This window comes from Aegilops tauschii, chromosome 7, assembly GCF_002575655.3.
Source record: "Aegilops tauschii subsp. strangulata cultivar AL8/78 chromosome 7, Aet v6.0, whole genome shotgun sequence".
Classification (NCBI taxonomy): Eukaryota; Viridiplantae; Streptophyta; class Magnoliopsida; order Poales; family Poaceae; genus Aegilops; species Aegilops tauschii.
In genome coordinates, this window is record NC_053041.3 from 318,764,265 (window position 1) to 318,782,802 (window position 18,538).

Genomic DNA, 18,538 nt, shown 5'->3' on the forward strand with positions numbered 1-18,538 from the left:
TTGGGTTTTTGTCTTTCGTTTTGCATTTTGTTCATGTTATGCATTTCATCCCATGTCATTATGTGCATCGCATTTGCATACGTGTTCGTCTCCTGCATCCGAGCATTTTCCCCGTTGTCTGTTTTGCAATCCGACACTCCCACATGCACCGGCGCACCCCTCTTGTCTCTTTTTGTGAGCAGGAGTTAAACTTTCTCTGAATGGACCGAGGTTTGCCAAGTGGCCTTGGTACACCACCGGTAGACCACCTGTCATGTTTCGTTCCATTTGGAGGCCGTTTGATGCTCCAACGGTTAACCGGGTAACCGCGAAGGCCTCTTGTGTGTTGCAGCCCAACACCCCTCCAAAACAGCCCGATAACCCACCTAAACCTCCTCCATACTCTCCGTCGTTGGATCACGATCGCGTGGTCGAAAACTACACTCCATTTAGAGTCTCCTAGCTCCCTCTACCTATAAATATGTGATCCCCTCCGAAAATCTCGCAGTCCAAACCCTAGCCCCTTCCCCACTCCGCCGCCGAACACGTCCGGTCCGCGCCAGACAGGAGCCGTCGCCCGCGGTCAACCGGAGGCCGCGACATGGCAACCGCCGCCTCCCGCACCGCCGGCCCGCCCGGGCCAGAGGCCGGCCCCCGCGGCCCGTCTCCCCGCCGCCGCCGCCCGCGGACGTCCGCGCCAAAGCGCCGCCCGCTCCTCCGCGCCGCCGCCTCGGCACTCCGCCGGCCGCCACCACCTCGCCGTCGCCCGCGCCATCTCGCCGGCCATCACCACCGGTGCTTCGCCCCCGCGCCGCGCCGGTGTGCCGCCGTCGGCCGCCGCCCCGCGCCGTCCGGCCACCGGATTCGGCGCCCCCTCGCCGGCGCCGCCCCGTCTCCGGCCATCTCCCTCCTCTCCGGCGGCCCGATCCGGCCCTGCCTCGATCCATGTGCAAACCCTAGATCCGGAACCAAGGTTGACCCCGAAATTCCTCTAAGTCCTTTTTCTGTCACATTATGTTGCCCTGTTCATCACATCATGTCTCCTTGCATACTGCTCCATTTTGCGTGCATGACATATCAAAATGTTCATCATGAGATGATCTTCATTTTGTTCCATCGTGCCATGCTTGTTTGGGTTCATCTTGATGCCTAAATCGTTGTTCCAAGAGTGCTATATGATGTTTACTGCTGTTACGTATCAGATTATGATGTTTTGTCATTTTTGTTGTATTTGTTGTGTGCATCTTATAAGCAGGAGCTCTACATGTGTTTTGAACTATGCCATGTCTTCTTTAGATAGGTGCTTGCCATGTATTTTTGTGATCTATGTGGTGACTAGCACAAGCATGTAAACTAGGCTTCGTGATGTTGCTGTTTTCAGGGACTTAGGATTTTGCCAAGTCCTTTTCCTGCTGTTATTTTGATGCCATGTATCCATGTTGGTACAGTGAGATCCATGCTTCTTTTGAGTATGTTCAGTGAGGATGTTTTGGACATATAGGTGTTTTCTATCCATCTATTCCCCTTTTTACAATTATGGAGTGCCCTAGCATGTCTCAATCTTGCTCTACTTTTGCTATAAAATGTTCCTGACAGAATGTTAACATGCTACTTAATTTTGCCATGGATGTTGCTAGTGATCCATACATGCTATGAACTTGCTCTTGCCATGGTTACCTTCATGAACATGTCTTCTTGCTGTTGGTATGCTTGTTTTTTCATGAAATTATATTTGATGAGTGAATCGAGCTCGCAAACATGCCTTCATAATTCTGTTAATGCCATGCTCTGTTTTCTGCTGTAGTCTGAATATGATAATAAAACTTGCTATGTTTATATGGGTGCCATCATATCTTCTGTGCCTTTTTGGCTCATGATCAGTAAGGGACTTTTGTTCTATGCATATAGTACATTCATGCCATTCCTTTATTTGCTATGATATGTTCTGGTAGCTTGCTGTTTGCTTGGTCTAAACATGGCTTCCTGACGTTATTTCTAGCATGTTAGTATTTTCTATGTCTGTGAAGCTGATATCTTTTGCACTTTTGCCATGCTTGTTTGATCCTGCTCTGTTGTGATTTAGCCGTAGCTCAGTGTTCATGTTTTGTCAAGAATATTGAGTACATCACTGGCATATGTTTTGTTGTTATGTTGTGGTGAAGTAGCTTAGCTTCTTTTTGCATACTAAGTGGCATCGTGCTGTTAATCGCAGATTTGTGCCATCCTTGTTTTGCTTGTCATTTGCAAACCATGCATCCGATTCCGGTGATCCTTATATCGATTTCAACCGAAATCATCTCATCTTTCCAGCGGCATACTTGGTTTGCCAAGTTGATGCCTTGTTCATCTATTCCCTTCCGGAGCACGCATATGAATTGCATATCACATCTCGCATATAATGCCATGTATTGCATCATGTTGCTTGTGCATTTCCCGTGATTGATTGTTGGTCCTTTGCTTGTATTCTTGCTTTGGGTAGAGCCCGGAGACGAGAACGCTTACGAGGAACCTATTGAGAACGCTTATGAGGATCATGCTTTCGAAAACTCTGAGAACCTTGCAGGCAAGATGACCATACCCTCAAAATCACTTCTATCTTTGCTTGCTAGTTGTTCACTCTATTGCTATGCTGCGCTACCTGCCACTTGCTATATCATGCCTCCCATGTTTCCATGTCAAGCCTCTAACCATCCTTTCCTAGCAAATCGTTGTTTGGCTAAGTTACCGCTTTTGCTCAGCCCTTCTTATAGCGTTGCTAGTTGCAGGTGAAGTTGAAGTTGGTTCCATGTTGGAACATGGATATTTTGGCTTATCACAATATATCTTATTTAATTAATGCATCTATATATTTGGTAAATGGTGGAAGGCTCGGCCTTATGTCTGGTGTTTTGTTCCACTCTTGCAGCCCTAGTTTCCTTCATACCGGTGTTATGTTCCTTGATTTTGCGTTCCTTACGCGGTTGGGTGATTTATGGGACCCCCTTGACAGTTCGCCTTGAATAAAACTCCTCCAGCAAGGCCAACCTTGGTTTTACATTTTCCTACCTAAGCCTTTTCCCTTGGGTTTTCGCGAGCCCGAGGGTCATCTTTATTTAAACCCCCGGGCCAGTGCTCCTTCGAGTGCTGGTCCAAACTGAGCGATGTCCGGCGCCCCCTGGGAAACCTGGGTCTATGCTAACCCGACGTGTGGCTCATCCGGTGTGCCCTGAGAACGAGATATGTGCAGCTCCTATCGGGATTTGTCGGCACAGCGGGTGGTCTTGCTGGTCTTGTTTTACCATTGTCGAAATGTCATGTAAACCGGGATTCCGAGACTGATCGGGTCTTCCCGGGAGAAGGAATATCCTTTGTTGACCGTGAGAGCTTGTGATGGGCTAAGTTGGGACACCCCTGCAGGGTATTATCTTTCGAAAGCCGTGCCCGCGGTTATGTGGCAGATGAGAATTTGTTAATGTCCGGTTGTAGAGAACTTGACACTTGACTTAATTAAAATACATCAACCGCGTGGGTAGCCGTGATGGTCTCTTTTCGGCGGAGCCCGGGAAGTGAACACGGTTTGGGTTATGTATGAACGTAAGGAGGTTCAGGATCACTTCTTGATCACTTCTAGCTTCGCGACTGTTGCGTTGCTCCTCTTCTCCCCTTATTTGCGTATGTTAGCCACCATATATGCTTAGTGCTTGCTGCAGCTCCACCTCATTACCCCATTCTTCCTATAAGCTTAAATAGTCTTGATCTCGCGGGTGTGAGATTGCTGAGTCCTCGTGACTCACAGATTCTACCAAAACAGTTGAAGGTGCCGACGATACCAGTGCAGGTGACGCAACCGAGCTCAAGTGGGAGTTCGACGAGGAACTTGGTCATTACTATGTTTCGTTTCCTGATGATCAGTAGTGGAGCCCAGTTGGGACGATCGGGGATCTAGCATTTGGGGTTGTCTTCTTTCATTTTGGTTCCGTAGTCGGACCTTGATTGTACTCTGAATGATGTATGTTGAATTTATGTATTGTGTGAAGTGGCGACTGTAAGCCAACTCTTTATCCCATTCTTGTTCATTACATGGGATTGTGTGAAGATGACCCTACTTGCGACAAAACCACCATGCGGTTATGCCTCCAAGTCGTGCCTCGACACGTGGGAGATATAGCCGCATCGTGGGCGTTACAGTTTTCAAAGTAATAAGTTCCATCATCACGCCTCTTTGCACGTGCCCGCAAGTAGTCTCTGGCGCGTTCGCCCCTGATTTCACTAAAGTCCGGATTCCCACCCGCCGCTACTGCTTCTTTGTCCTCCTGTTCCCATATCAGTTTCATGCCGTAGTATCCTGCCACACCCATACCGTGGGGGTGTATGTTCTTCTTCTGAAGTTCCGATTGCTTGAAACTCTTCTAAGCAAACTCTTAGTTGCCCTGACCCATTTGAATTCTGCCCAGTCTGCCTTTGTAATTTGGGGGTATGCGGCGATTGGGTCCTTGCCTTCACTCAAGTACTTCTTGTATAGCACGTGCTTCCATTTTCTCCAAGCATCCCTAACCTTCTCCAGTGCAGCATGTTCCACCTGCATTCTCCACTGCTCTGGAACGTTGAAGTGATCCATGATCTCCCGGACTATCCTTCGCCGCGTTTCTGTGTCAGCCTTCCGAAACCCCGACAGATTAATGTTGAGCCTTGCCCTACCAACAAATTCACACACACTCCTGAACCTCATGCGTTCTTTATCTGGTTTAGTTGGAGCCCAGGACTTTAAATCAATCTCGGTTACTTCATATACACCTTTAGGCTGGTGTGTGGGCTTCCTTGGAGCGTTCCTCCGTGTCCTGACCAGAAGGGTAATTGCTGCAGCTCTATCCCATTCAAGACTACTTGATCCCTCACAGTCTGTTGAAGACCTAGGGTTGTCTGAATCATATCAAGATACATGGCCTGAATGAGTGTTGTTGCTGCTACTCGGCATCTACAGAGCACACATGTGAAACTCAGGAAAGGAAGATAAGCATAAAACTAACAACTTGGTATCAAGCTTTCTGAACATGCCATGCAATAATTTAGAAAATGTACGGCTAATTTGTTAAGTTTGTGTGACTCGGGTGCCCGTGATCTGTAAATAGGCAGTAACTTATTGGAACAAATACAGCTTATATGTAGTAAGGAAGGTAGATAATGAACATATGTATGCTCTCTATTATTTTATAGCCAATTTGGGAATATATGGAACAACATTGGAAGAGGGATTGCGAGGAAATATGCCTCACCGCGATGGAGAGCAGTAACTAACAGGCTTCTTAATGCAAACCCGGCCGGACCACAGGAGAGGCGAGGGTTACTGCATCAATATGCTCGAGGGTGGCTGGCGAGCAAACGAAGACGGCGAGGCGCGGGCCACCGCGTGTTGGGAACGACAGTGGAGGTAGGCTTGACGCCGAAGAGTGGGCACACGGCCGGGGTGAGCACGGCGGCACCGGAGAGGGTTCTGCTGTGGATCTGGGGGAGGGGGAGCTGGCGAAGGAGATTGGGTGGACTACTTGAGTGAAACGCGGGCGGACGATGGGGGTGTTGGGGACTCCGGGTGTTGGTGGCTAGGTGAAAAGGGTGAAAAATATCCCCGGCCGCCGCGTGCGCGGAAAGGCCTATGCAAACGGTTGCCTCTAAGCGCTCATGTGCACAAACAGAATAATTTCGTTTGAAATGAAGACGTACTAATTTTGAAATGAAGACGTAGTTCATCGTTTTGCCTTCAAAATTTTCCCACGTAAACCAATCACAATTTTACCACGGGTTTGATTTGCTGGCGCATTTCAGGTCTCGTGTGCTATATGTATGACATTTTTTGGCATTTACCATGCATGTTGGCATATAAATCAATTCCTAGCCGGACTGCATTTCCTGTCGAAAGGGATGAGGATTGCCGTTCGATCTGGGAGCATCCAACAGTGCAGACGTACGATCCGTGGGGTTTGTGTTCTGGCCAATCAGAACGCATGACTCGGATCGCGCCCGTAGCAAGGGGGGGCATCGGCCGCGGTTTGGTAGGCACACGGCTTTCGTGTGTGAATCGTGTGCTATTTGAATACATTTTTTTGGAGGGGCTATTTAAAAACATGTACATGTGTTGTCGAAAGGGATGAGGATCGCCGTTCGATCAAGGCACTACAAAAAAAGACACATCCATGACATTTTGGGCCGAATGAATTTTTTTTTCTGTCATACTTATGACACTTCTATGATGATAATTGTGACAAAACCCGGTATCATCATAGATGTGGTGGGCTCCTACTTCTATGACAAAAAATCATGACAGAAAATGGGCTTTTCGTCCTAGGCGGGCTAGAGACGCAACTGCATGACATTCTTTGGGCCGTCCATGATGGAAAAAACCATGGTAGAAGCGAGGGCGAGGAAAATATCGGGGTGTTCCCAGTTACGGTGGGTGGTCGGGGCCGAGCGATGCGCGTTTCTCTCGTACACGCACGCACGTGGGTGCGAGGAGTTGGGATCTAACTGAACCCGAGAGAGGCATTGGGCTCTAACTGAACCCGAGCGATTGCACTGCAGGCTATGCGTTACTGAACCCGAGCGATCAATCGATGGCTGTTAACTCAACCCGATTGAGCGATTCCTTCGCTACTGCTGCTAACTGAAGCTGATCAATGCTGCCTCTAGATGAACAGTGAGCGTTGCTGGGGGGTTTGGATGAACAGTTCTCGGTGGGGGTGGATGAACAGGACCCCGTGGTGTTGCCTCTGGATGAACAGGACCCTGATCGATCGAGTCGATTGGGGCTGGATGAAGAGGACCCCATGGAGGGCTGGATGAACAGTAGACGGTGGAGGGCTGGATGAACAGTAGCCCGTGGAGGGGTGGTTGAACAGGAGCCCGTGGAGAGGGCTGGTTGAACAGTAGCCGGTGGAGTAGCACGCGGTGGAGGCTGGATGAACAGGAGCCCGTGGATTAACAGTCGTAGGTGGAGGCTGGAGGAGGTCGGCGGTGGATGAACAGTAGCCCATCGAGGCTGGAGGGGGTCTACCGTGGAGATGAATAGTATCCCGTGGAGTCCCGTTTTGCGGTACAGCACACCCCTCCCGATGAACAGGACCACGTTTCGACCGTAGCGCTCCAACACAAGTCCATTTCCTCCGTTTTGTGGTACGCCACACCCCTCCCGATCAACAGGACCTCGTTTCGACCATAGGAGGTCCAACACAAGTCCGTTTCCTCCGTTTTGCGGTACGCCAGACCCCTCCCGATGAACAGGATCCCGTTTCGAACGTGGTCGGTCGAACACAAGGCCGTTTCCTCCGTTCTGCCGTACGCCAGGCCTCGTTTCTATCAGCTGTTCCGTCCAAGCCGGCTGGCTCCCACACGTTATGTTGCCTCCCGATGAACACGACGCATTCCGTTGCCTCCCCATGAACACGACGGCGGCGCTGTTGTTTTTTTTGCGGGCGACGACGACGCTGTTTCTCTGTTCTGACCCAGCCATGTACACGAGCCCTGGCCGTACGTATGCACGAGTAGGCGTTCGAGACCCCGCCCGTATGTACGTACGTGGCCGTATTTTCTTTCTTGCACACTGGCCGCTGTACGTACGTGTACATGCTACGTGCGTGCCTCTACTACGACACGTGCATGCCTCTACATCGACCAGTATGTACGTACACGTTCGCGACCAGAATGACAATGCTACGTACGCTTCGACCAGGTGGGTCCCGACTGTCAGGCACTTCCTTGCGTGCGAAGATGTAGCTGGTGGGTCCCAGCAGTCAGGGGGGCGAATCGCTTTTTTGCCCGGACGCACTTCCTTGCGTGCGAAGATGTAGCTGGTAGGTCCCAGCAGAAAGGGGGGTAACGATTTTTCACGAAATACGGTTGCCCGTCCGGTGGGTCCCTGCTGTCAGGTGGAGGAATCATTATTTTCCGCGTAATAAGGAGGCACTTCCTTGCTACGGCCGTGGTCCTAGCTGTCAGCCTCTCCATGTACAGTCCATGTCTGATGGAAGCCGTTCCTTGACCACGTTGACCACGCCACGCCGAGAGCACCAGGGCGGTGGACGAGGGCGAGGCCTAGGAAGGGGACGACGCGGAGCCGGGGAAGATGCGGCAGTGGATGCCCACGCATAGAGGAGTATGAGGGTTCACTGGTTCGCTGCGGTGTGAGGCTGCCGTCGCCGCAGAATAACAGTGGGTGTGGGTGAGTAGAGGGATGGCCTGGCCAGCGGTGGGAGTAGTAGGGGGCGGTGAGGCCTCCGCGGCATCGTAGCCGGCCACGGGAGGCAGGAGCACGAGGCACGACCGGCGCTGGTTTGGGCAGCTGGAGCAAGAAGACCAGAGATTGAAGAAGCACTACGGCCGTTGGATGGACATCGTACAGTCACTCGAGCTAGAATCGTTCATATTGACTAAGTTGACAAAGCCCTCCGTTCCGGGCAACTTAGTTGGCCCACAAGTCAGCCTCCCACTATTGTGGGTCCCAACTAGCAGGGGGTATTCATTTTTGTGTGCGTAATAAGGAGGCACTTCCTTGCGTGCGAAGATATAGCTGGTGGGCCCGACTTGTCAGCGGTGGGAAGGTTTTTTTCGTGAAATACAGAGGCCCTTCCGGTGGGTCCCAGCTGTCAGGTGGAGGAATCATTATTTTGCGCGTAATAAGGAGGCATTTCCTTGCGTGCGGACGTGGACCCAGCTGTCAGCCTCTCCATGCACAGTCTACTTTCGATGGTGTCATTTGTTGACCACTCCGCGCCGAGCGCATCCAAGGTGGTGGACGACGGCGAGGCCCTGGATAGCAACGAGCCGGAGATGGGAAGATGCGGGCGTAGAGTCGCAGACGGAGAGGTGTACGAGGGTTAACTAGTTCTGGTGCGGTGTGGTTCAACAGTCGGTGGAGAAGAACAGGAGGTGTGGAGGGGTGGAGGGATGGCCTTGCCAACGGTGTAGTAGCGCTTCACAGCGAAGCGTGCTAAGCAGAGCTGCTAGCAGCAGGAGGCGGGAGCAGGTGGTCCCGGCGGCGCTGGAGGAAGAAGATGAGAGATTGAAGATGGATGTCGGTCGTTGGATGTAAATCCAATGACTAACGATGTCAGAATCATTTGTTGACTAAGTTGACAACGACTTGCATTGGCTTCGACCTATTGGCCCACATTTCAGCCTCCAAAAATGTGGCACGTATTTAACCCATTTTTTCAGAATTTATAGTCTTTTTTTGCGGGGTAGAATTTACAGTAAATTTGATCTCTTTTTTTTTTGAATTACAGTCCATTAGCTAGGCTGGGTGAACAAATAATGTAGCGTCCATGCGGCCCATTTATGTTTTTCCTAAAAAATTACAGGCCATTTGCACTTTCTCGAAATACACGATTTTGCTGGGCTGATTCTAATTATAATGTTAGGGTGGGCGCAGCAATGTTATCAAGAAATAAACAGGGGCTGAGCATTTTGTTACATATATATATATAAATAATAAGTGATTTATTATTACATTGGTTCTTAAATCTTATCAAGTTTTTCTATACAATCACCAGGATTTTCGTTGCCAAAAAAATCCAGGATTTTATTGTAAAGAAATTATTTTTATAAGTTAATAAGATGTGGGATATTGTTTTCTTACAAATGTAAGTATCTGTTAAATATATGATGACAATAACAATAATATATAATAACATATAAAATAATTTAAATATATATAATATAGTTAGATGGGAAACATAAGTTGGACCAGGCGTTCCTATTCTTATATTGAAAAATAGAACAGACCTCTGTGTTTTCTTCAAAAAAATACATAAATTGGGCTGCCGATGTTTCAGGAAAAATAAAACCTCGGATGGGAGGTCCATAGGCCGGTCGATACATGACGGCCCTCAAGAAAATACAAACAGGCCTATGGACCTCCCATCCGAGGTCGTGGGCTGCGCATGTTAAATAAGAAAGCCTAGACGGGGCAGCCCAAAACCCAGCTGATACTTGCTGCCCCAGTGATAATAAATGATACCTGCCAGCTCCCCGGCTTCGTTGTGAATTTATCTCCAATAGTAACTACATTGAAGCACCTAAAAATGTAACTATGTTGACAAACCTGTGGGCCCCAACGTCAGTATAGCATTAGGAGGAAGCATTTTTTTGATGAGGCACTTGCTTGCGTATGGCCATAGACCTGGTGGGTCCCGACTGTCTGCCTCTCCACATACAGTCCTCTCCAGATTCCTCTCGTTTGTTCAGCATGTTCACAACGGCAGACAGCAGCGTCGTGGCGAGCGCACAAAGGCGCAGGAGGAGATCCGACCACCTGAGGAAGTGCCTTATTAGTAACGAAACAACTGAACTAGCCTAGTGGCCGAGTGACACTACCCGACAGTTGTTCGCCCGGGTTTGATTCCACCTCTGCAGAGAAAATATCTCCAAAATTTTTGCCTCTGCCTTTATTGACACGTGGTTCCCAATTGTCATCTACGCACACCACGTCTAACACTTGCCAAAACTTCGTTCCTCCTTTTCTCAGTTTTTCGCATACTCGACATTGTGTGGGCATTTTGAAATTAGCATATCTTTTTGACTGTGCATCATATGAAGATGTGCTATGCATGAATGTTGATCAGCATGATGTTAACTGGCTGGTAGTTCCAGTTTCGACCATGAATAAAACTTCCAACATGATGTTAACACTATTTGAAAAGGCCGTGTTAATATAAATGCTCTGCCTTTGAAAGTTGAAGTTTCTTATCTGAAACTGAACTTGGAGTTTCTTATCTGAAACTGAAACTTGCAGTTTCTTCTCTGAGAATCAGATTGTCAGCACTTTTATACTCCTATGAAACTACATTTTTTTAAGTGCTAAAAATAGATCTCTAGAATTCATAAAATACTTCATATGCTCAATATTGCAAATCTGAAATTCAAAAGAGATTCATATCTGGAAGTGCTCTCAAAATACACAACACAAAACACAATTCACAACCTGCAAATACTGACAACCCTAAGCTCCTCCTGACAATTCACAACCTGCCCGACTATTGGGCTGGGGGGCAGTCCCTCCTATTCCTCGGCGGCAGACAGCCGCCCCGTGAGACGATGTGAACGGCGAGGGAGAGGGTGGCGGGGATGCATCATCGGGCCAACTGTTTTTCTCCTCTTGCAGTTGGGTTCGGTCGACGAAGACTCCACCGGCTCGCTCTGGCACGACACCCTCACAAACAGCACCTTGTAGATGCTCGATCCTTCAATGTCTGGTGGATGCTCCATCTGGGATCGATACTCCCACCACCGCTCCCTCATGATCGGATTCGGTGAATTTGTTTGCTCCATGGCCCAGAGGAGCAGCTCTATGTACTCCCGCGCGACTCCCTTAGAGAGTATCGCCGCCTTTTCACTCTTTTGCGGATATTTGGCGATGGATGTCACCGTCGCCGCTAGTTGGTCCTTGTTGTCAAACCAAGACTGTATATCCAACATCCTAGCTAGCTTCATAGGGTCGCCGTCTGCGATCCTCATGTATCGGTTGTAGTCCTCCATCGATCTACTTCTCCACATCACCTTCACTCGCCGGCGGTGGTTTTTGAATGGAAGAGGAGAGGAACAGCGCTGGTTTTGGATTAGAACGGGAGAGGAGCGACGCTAGTTTTGGATTGGAACAGGAGAGGAGGGGCGGTGGTTTTGAAATGGAAGAGGAGAGGAGCGTCGCTGGATTTAGATTGGAACAGGAGAGGAGCGGTGGTGGTTTAAGAGGAGAAGAGCGGAAGAGCGGCGCTGGTCTTGGAAGTATTTTTTTTGTTTTGCATATTTTGGGTCAAAGTTTGACCACGTACTGTATTTGACAAGCAAAATGTGAATGTATCTCACCAAAAATTGTATCGTTTGGTTCATATCTGAATGTACTTTCGAATTATATTATTTTTGCAACATATAACTTATATTTTATTTGTGAAAATCATGGTCAATTATGACCCATAATAAAAGGGAGACTAGTTAATGTGGGGTCGCTTTCTTAATTGAAGGGTAAATTGATTTTGATTTTGATCCAGTCACAGCGCGCCGGCCCTCTCGTCCAATCCTAAATCGCTGCCGCACGCTCCTCTCCCTCTTCTCCATTGCAAAACCACCTCCTCTCCTCTCCATCATCTCCATTCAAAAACCACCGTCTCGCCTCTCCCTCTTCTCCATTGCAAAACCACCTCCTCTCCTCTCCATCATCTCCATTCCAAAACCACCGTGTCGCCTCTCCCTCTTCTCCATTGCAAAACCACCTCCTCTCCTCTACATCATTTCCATTCCAAAACCACCGTCTCGCCTCTTCCTCTTCTCTATTGCAAGACCACCGTCTCTCCTCCCATCTTCCAAAGCTAGCACCGGACCACTCAGAAGGACATTTATGGAGAGGATGCAATAGCGAATCAGGCAGATCGCCGGCGGCGACCAGGCAACTGCGGCGAGGGAGGGGCAGGCGGCGTCGAGGTCGGGGTCGGGGCTCGAGCGCGCGACGGAGGGCGGCGTCGAGGTCGGGGTCGGGGGCGGCGCCAAGGTCCGGGTCGGGGGCGGTGTCGAATCCGGGGTCGGGGGCGGCGTCGAGGGTGTGCGGAGAGTGACTAGAGAGCGCGCGGCGGCCGACGGGCGACGGCGCCGGCGACAGCGCGGAGGAGTTGGATTTGGGGGAAGTGGCCGTGGGGAAGAACGAACCGTGCGGTTAAGTCAGAAGTAGCAGTAGCGCGTTGCAGGAAGTGCGCTACTGCTAAGCTAGCCACAGCGCGTTCCTCGATACGCGCTACTACTATTCCTTTCACTTTTCCCCCTTTTTCATTTATTTTTCTTTACATTTTATTTTTTCCTTTCACCTTTTTCTATTTCTTTCATTTTCATTTACTTTTCTATTTGCTTTCCATCTAATTTTATTTCCTTTAGCAGTAGCGCCTTTCAGCGTAAACACGCTGCTACAAAGCAAGTAGCGGCAACGCGGTTCGACGTAGATCGCTACTACTATGTGTAGCCTATCGGCTAAGCCGTGGGAATTTTAGTAGTAGCGCTTTTATCTTCAGGCGCGCTACTGCTACAACTGTATTTGTAGCGTCCTTTACATCAGCGCGCTACTGCTACTTAGCACCAGCGTGCTTTTTTAACACGCGCTACTGCTAAATTTCTGTGTATAAGGTTTTCCCTAGTAGTGTTTGGTTGTTCCCCATCACATGTCCAGATTCCAAGGTGCCTTAAATCATTGCATGTACTTTATATATGCATTAAATCATTAAATTAGCTTGCAAGTATTAAGAGAAAGTTGACCAATGCATGTACTTTATATATGCATGCATGTACTGCAATTAATACATTGGAAAACATAATTTTTTTGAGGAAAACAAAAGCATTAGTTGGGTGTTTTTGCAAACTACAAAAAGTATTCCACCAATCACCATCTACCTTGGTTGGTGAGACTTTTGAATTGAGCCCTATAAGGCTGGTTGTAATGGGGAGTATCATATACTAGTATCATGCATATGATAGTGTATGATACTACTTCTGTAATGCATAGTATCATAAGTTAGTATCTTAGGTAGCCTTATTAATTGTCATGCATCACACAAAGTAGTAGTACAACATTTAATATGACACGGTATCATGATATGATACCACATCCTCTCTTTCCTCATTTAATTGTGTGCCACATCATCCAGAAAGTCTAGTTGGCATGCATGATACCGCTTATGATACTACCATTACAACCAGCCTAAACCGCAAAGGAGGGAGTATGAGACTAGCCACAATGGAGAGTAACATACACATTCCCTCGACTATGTTACTACCTTCATAGTGGGTAGTAACATAAGTGTACTGTCATGCAAATCTTCATTTATTAGGTTATAGACTCATATTGCATTGGGACATGTGATGTTACAGTAACTAGCTAAGTTACTGAAACTATCTCGCTCCTCATTAACTTATTGCCACATAAGCAAGTTTGCTGAGTTGGAGTCGATGTTACTGCTGAAGTTACTCCCACTATGGCTAGTCTGATACTAGCTAGTCGTCTATGATGTACTAGCTACCTCACTAAGAGCATGGTTAATAATACAGCCAAGGGTCGGCTATAAGAAGTTGCCATGTCATATGAAGCCAACCTCTTAGCGGGCATGTACAATAATAAGTTTTAAATACATAGTAGTTTATCAATAGTTAGCCCACCTTACATCCTCACAATGTGTCTGGGGTCTCGTGCTGCAGCTGGCTCTACAAACCAAGAGCCCGCTTCTCTTCTCTTTCCTCCAATTAATAAGCACATATATATTATTCTATTCCTTATAGCCTGCTTAGACTACCCACGGTGGGAGTAACATAGCTAGTAACATCACACGTATCTAGATAAAATAGATGAAGTGGCAAGCAATAAATGAAGAAAGAGAGAAAAGTGGTAACATAGCTAGTTAGACTAGTCACAATGGGTAGTAACATAGACTAGTAACATGCACATGTTACTAGTCTATGTTACTACATCTATAGTGGGGAGTAACATATGTGTGGTAACATGCTACACTTCATTTATTACTGGTCCAAACGGGTCGCCAGTGAATCGTCAAGTCTCAGCCGGGTCTCAAGTAAACCGCTAGGTCCGGCCGGGTTATACTTCCGGCCGGTTTATGCCGTGGGGTATATCCCCGACAATAGCCCCCAGTTTAATTTGAATCTATCCATGTTAAACTAATCCTGTAAAACAAATACAAGAACAAAGTAGACAAATTATGCTCCGGGTTAAGAATTCTTGTAAACCGGCATCTGATTATCCTTAAGTCCTTGTCGTTTCCTCCTTCTAGAAAATCTGGGTCAACAAGCCAGCTTCATACTCAATTTGTTGATATTGGTTTCTCACAGAGAAATATTGTGAAGAATAATCCACTTGAGTCGGCTTCCAAAGCGCCGGCTTAAGAAATATTGGTTTTGAAATACTCATCTGGTATTCAACCGGTTTGAAGATGTAGAACTTGCCAGTTTATCATTGCCAAAACTGTCGGGTTATAAAAACTAATAATTTCAGGTCATGATTGTTTCCAACGCCGGTTCATGATTGTTGCCAATGCCGGTTCATGATTATTGATGACGCCGGGTTATGATTGTTGCAGACACCGGGTCATAATGATTGGTGACGCCGGGTCAATCTGGTTTGCTCAAAAGTGAAAATCGGAAGATATTTTCCCTTATATCCATATTACCTGTAGCCCCCAAGTCTTGAACAGAACAAAGTGATGATTTAAGACTTGTTTCCATAAAATTACTGCCACTTTAAAGAAATCCATGTTGTTCATCTCTAGTAAAAACTGAATACTCCATATATGTAGCCCCCAAGTACCGGGTTGTCATGCTTGCAGCAACCTGGGACTTGTAATTGCGTATAAAAACTTCAATCAGTGTAGCCCCCAAGGGCCGGGTCATTATGCAATAATGAGCAGGGACTTTGTAAATATAATCATGTAGACTTGAGCAGTGATGTGTAGCCCCCAAGGGCCGGCTTAGTAAGAAGATACTGAACCGGGACTTGATATATACTTCAATGAAAATAACATCTTATAATGTAGCTTCCATCGTAGGGCTTGAACCCACGTCCACATGGTTAAGAGCTTTGTGCTTTACCAACTAAGCAATGAACCCTTTAATATAATGGATTAAGGCTTGTATACCTTGAATGTTTGACAGGAGCAATTGGTAGCCCCCAAGGGCCGGCTCATTATGATGTGATGAGTCGGGTCTTCAATAAGTCCAATAAAAATGACTTTGCATTAGCCCCCAAGTGTCATGGTGCATGCTTGCAGCGACATGAGACTTGCATGTAATCTCAATTTGAATAATGTAGCCCCCAAGTGCCGGGTCATAAGCCTGCAGCGACTCGGGACTATTCCTCCCATTGTAGAATAAATCATATCCTTTGATAAAATAATAGCCATTGCGCTAAAGCGACTTTGAAAACATCAATAATACCGGTTATTTAATAACCATAAAAATCCAGCCATGTTGGCTATTCAAGATAATATAATCCGGTATGAAAACCATATTCATTCAATATCATAATGAAAATTCAGCCATGTTTGGCTATTTGAATAATATAACCCAATGATTTATAAGTGCATGATTCCAATGGCGCAATCCAAATATACACTGGTGACTTATAGTCCAAAGCCAGGCCGGTTTAATAAACACCGGCTAATTTATCGTCATACTGGTGACTTATAGTCGAAAGCCAGGCCGGGTTAATAAACGCCGGTGATTTATAATCATGCTTTATTCAACCTGTTTCTGCATATAGCAAGTTTAAAGTGTCCTGGCGGTTTACCGCCGGACGGGTCATAATGCCCAACATATAACCTGGGTTTATAACCAAGGATGCACTTAAGAATAATCCAATATGAAATATATCATACCTGTGACATTGAATCACATTGTTGGTTTTACCAACTTTTTGTAGTAAGGGTGATAATCCCAATCTTGAGTACTGATAACTCCTTCCATATCGTGCCGGTTTATGATAAAACCGTGTCGGGTTGTGATAAACACTGGATAAACCATATATAATACTGGTGACTTTTAGTCAAAACCAGACCGGGCTGATAGTCTCCGGATCATAATTTGATTGTATACTGTCAACTTGTAGTTGACGGCCTAACCGGGTTGATAAACACTGGTTTAAAAACGTCACAAATCTTATGAAAACAAAGAAAACTCAGCAAAAGGCAAATAAAGGTCTGTTGTAGTCGAGGCTTTTCACGGGCTGCCAGGCCCCAAAATTGATAAAGAAATGTTGCTATGGTTCGGGTTTGACCAAGCCCCCAAGTGATGCTGTGGCATTACGCCGATCAAGAGGTGTTGCTATAGTTTGGGTTCGACCAAGCCCCCAAGTGATGTGTGGCATGACGCCGATCAAGAGGCGTTGCTATGGGTCGGGTTCGACCAAGCCCCCATGTGATGCTGTGGCATTACGCCGAACAAGAGGCGTTGCTATGGTTCGGGTTCGACCAAGCCCCCAAGTGATGTTGTGTCATTACGCCGATCAACAGGCGTAGCTATGGTTCGGATAAGACCAAGCCCCCAAGTGATACTGTGGCATTACGCCAATCAAGAGGCGTAGCTATGGTTCGGATACGACCAATCCCCCAAGTGATGCTGTGGCATTACGCCGATCAAGAGGTGTAGCTATGGTTCGGATACGACCAAGCCCCCAAGTGATCAATAATATGACAAGCCAATAAGGCAGGATACCCATGTTTGAACCGCGCATCATGGTAGCAGGTCCTCTTCAGCAACCTTTAACTTTTTGCAAGAGATAAATTCTTCTTGAACCGGGATTTTGAACCCGATATTGAGAGCTTCAAGCTTTGTGGGAGAACAGATTTCCCTTAAACCGGATTGCAAACCGGAATCTTCATTTTCAGCCGGAAATTTTCTGACGGCCTTTCAACTCGAACTTGCGAGAAGTTAATTCCTTTTTGAACCAGAAATTCTTAAACCGGATTGGAGAGCTTTAGAGCTTTGTGGGAGAACAGATTCCCCTTGAACCGGATTTCAAATCAGCATTGTTTATTTTGAACCGGAAATTTTCTGCGGCCTTTAAATTTTCATCAATATAACAGTAGCCACCGGGACCGGGTTATCTTTCCCTCCAACGTCCTGGGGTTCTTAACTTCACTGAAAACCGGCATGTAGCTGAATCATATCATTGTAGCCCCAGTGTCTCAAGGTGACTCGAGGAGTTGGCTTGAGATTCTCCGTGTTTGACCATAGCAGAAGGTGTATATCATTGATGTTGATAATGCGATGTGAATCCACAGAAAGTTGAGGTGAGTGCGGCGGGTTATAAATGATCCTGTACGAGCTGTGTCAGCAACTCGGCCAATGGTTCCTTCCAACTGGTGATTTGAAGTTAACCAAAACTGTAGTGCTGGCGACTTGTGCGCCTGCCCATTGAGCCATCCAGTGCAAACGGCGGTTGATGATAATTTGCCTCCAATTTGAAAGAAAACCGAGCTACCCAAGCAGTGACTTGCTCATACTCAATAAACAGCTCATGCAGACAGGTGCGGCCCGGTGTGCTGATGTAGACCAGGCCGCGAGAGACGGACATCAAAGACGGCCGCAACATCAGAGGCTATATAGATAAATGAGTCAGCCACGGCGTTGTAAGCCGGTGCAGTCTGGTGAACCATTCGCGTGTGTTGATGTAGCGGGGGTGACATCTTGCGCAGGATGAGCGCTATTGCAAAAATAATGCTGGCGCATGCCCCTTCACAACACCCTTGCAATGAACAATGGTCCTGATAATTTGTTGGATGAGCACAGACGCTGATAACAAAAAGATTGATGAAATACCACTCTGCAAATGTCATAGTACTTGTAGTACTGTACCAGATCTCCACGTTGGGTAGTAGTCCACCAATAATTAATCAAACCAGCCTTAACGTGATTGATCCAGTAGTACTTTGCCTCTTGCTTTGACTGACTTTGACTGCCATTGATCTGCTACAATTTTAATAGTAGCACTTACCCACTGGGACTCCTGCCCAGGGCCAGGGATTAAACATGACGACAGGGTGCAGGGCGCCGG